Here is a 2,620-nt window from a genome sequence, read left to right as displayed (position 1 = left end):
ACTGCTGCAAAGTTACAATATAAAGTAAAAGGCACAGTTTTTAATTGCATGCAAATAAACTTGGTGAAAAGCATTTTCTAGTTTTTCCTAATCTTTTGTGTTATAAAAAGTAACTGAAAAGTAACGTCGTTACTTTTCAAAAGTAACTGTAACTGTAACGAGTTACTTTTTTGTTGCGGTAACTGTAACGGTAACTTCGCTACTTTTTTCAGAAAGTAACTGTAACTGTAACGAATTACTTTTTAAAAGTAACTTACCCAAGACTGTGCAGACTGCACTCGCGGATGAGGACCGGGTCGGTGACAAATGCCAAGTCCAGGATGGATAAATTCCCAGCTCGAGAGGTGTAGGTGGCAAGTTTGCATACTTGTAGGAACCCTGATGTTTCCATGATATGAAGCAGCTGGTCATCAGAGCTTGTCAATGGGGCAGTTGTGTCAGTCCAGTCGATGTGTGCATTGAAGTCCTCCACCACACAAACACTGGAATAGCTCTTGACACTAACACGTGCCAGAGACTGGTTGAGAAACTCGTTGGAAGCACGACGTGAGTTAGGGGGGCAGTAAATGCAAGCCCAGAACATCTTTCCGTGTTTGAGGTTCATCTCATCAAAAACAGCCTCAAGTCTGTCTGTCTCGTAGTCCCAACTTCTGCAACAAGATAAATGATTCGCAACAACAATCATGACTCCCCCACTGCTTGAGATTTTGTCTATTTGTGAATACTGTGATTGCCGAGGTTTGCAATCTGGCTGTCAAGTTTGAGTTATAGTTTTTTGTCCTTTTGTAGTTAGTCGTTTGCAATCATTTTACTCAGTTTTGCACACATACGTTTGTGGGAAGGGTGCTCTTTTGTTACATTCTTCCCTTGTTTTTTTTTTTCTTTTTGTGAAGGTGCCTGAATCCTATATAAACAGGATTTTTGCCAAGAAGTTTCAGTTGTATATGAGACTTTTTCTCTCCTTCATTGCCCTTCTTTTTTTTCGAGTCTCTGGGTTTAGTTCTTCATGAAACAGATGTTGCAAATTGAGGTGAGCATCATGAAATTAGGTTCAGAAATGCACATAGAGGCTAATAGCTTCCTACTTACACCCAACAGGGACTGATATTGGCAGCATTTCTACTTGAATAGAAATTTGTCCTCACTAAACAAGGGCTTTGAAAGGTTCACCACACCAGCAATTATTCCAAAGATTTTGTCGATCTACGGCACGAGATCTAGATCAAACCGATTCGTCAGAATACAGGAGAACTTCTTTTTCTGAATGGCTCATTCTACATGCACATATGTGCTGGCAATGGCCTGATTATCTTTGGCTTCCTCTGCTGAAAGCTGTCTTTCCATGACAAAGGGAGGCCTGATCATCCATACCTTTTTTTCTCTGTGCAACTCATTGATCAAAAACCCTTTGTCTACCATGACGCTATCAACATGTGCGATGCACCTGCCCAGCAACCTGGACTGTTTTGGGATGAATGTGTCTGAAGCTTTACCACCGTAGGTCGGGCTTACATATAACTTATTAAGCCTCCTGCTTTTTCGCTCGCTAGGATTTTCGCTGTGTAAGTTTGTTTGTAGTGGCTGTACGTGAGCAGCCTCGCCTTGAGGTCCTTTGGTCGCTCGATTTCAATCTCTGTGCAGTCAAGCACCCTTCTTGTCTCCTTGTACTCCCAGAAGTATGTTATTAAGCAGCTGACCACAGCGTCCTTCTCAGGCCAGAAAACGGCATGCTTCAACTTTTTGAAGATGTTTGACACAGTTGTGTGGTGAAAACCAAACAGCACAGCCAACAGGGAAATGTAACGTCATGGTACAACTTCATGAAAGTGAGCAGCAGAGCATTGTCATCCCTTAAGCAGAAGCTGCAAGATGTTTGGAGCGTGCCTGCTTCTGTGTATAGTTCAGTGATGTTGTAAAAGAACTCAAACAAGCACACTCCAGTCAGCACTACCAGCCCAATTTCATTCTTAACTTTGAAGATAGTGAAGAGCTGTTGTCGTCTGAACAGTCCCCTAGTCGTCTTGACCTGTATCCCAATCTCCCGTTGGAACTTGTTCAACTCTGCAGTGAGCTCTTCAAAGAAACCAAAGCAAAGTGGTACAAAAATAAAACAATTAAAATATTTGTACAGAAGGGAAATGTTGTAACGGGTATAGTTCCTACCTTCACAACTTGTGATGTCTTCACCCAGGCTTCCAGCAGGAACCGAGAAGGCGTTGGCTCTTGCTGTAGCTGAGGCTTCAACCGATGGTTCAGGCGTGGGCGAGGGGGCATGTGGCGTTCGAATCACTGATGCATGAGATGAAAGGATTAAGGCTACATCTACAGGCGTGTCACTCACTCATACGTACAGTCCAAGTGAAATTACGAGTTGACTTCTTGAGTAACTGAACAAATTTATTTCTATGCCATGATTAGACAATCATCACAAACTTTTGTGAAAGCCCAAATCTAATGGAAAGTAAACAAAAAGGAAACACCACAGCTACTATTTGCTTAATTATATATTTTGATCTGTTAGCATTAGAGGCCCCATTTCGAGAAAAAGCCGGTGTTAGCGTAGTGGTGTCTGTGGTCACATGACCAGATAGGTCGATACGTCCCATGTTAACGCATTTCC

At 42.3% G+C, this 2,620-nt stretch overlaps 1 pseudogene; it reads right to left on the bottom strand.

Annotated features, from left to right (window-relative positions):
* Window positions 1-1,119: 1,119 nt before the first annotated feature.
* Window positions 1,120-1,849, bottom strand: LOC8025034 (annotated as a pseudogene).
* Window positions 1,850-2,620: the final 771 nt, after the last annotated feature.

Source organism: Ixodes scapularis, unplaced genomic scaffold (genome assembly GCF_016920785.2).
Source record: "Ixodes scapularis isolate PalLabHiFi unplaced genomic scaffold, ASM1692078v2 PGA_scaffold2__306_contigs__length_199485367, whole genome shotgun sequence".
In the NCBI taxonomy this organism is placed as follows: Eukaryota; Metazoa; Arthropoda; class Arachnida; order Ixodida; family Ixodidae; genus Ixodes; species Ixodes scapularis.
Note: the sequence above shows the minus strand (reverse complement) of the source record. Positions and strands in the feature narration are given on the sequence as shown.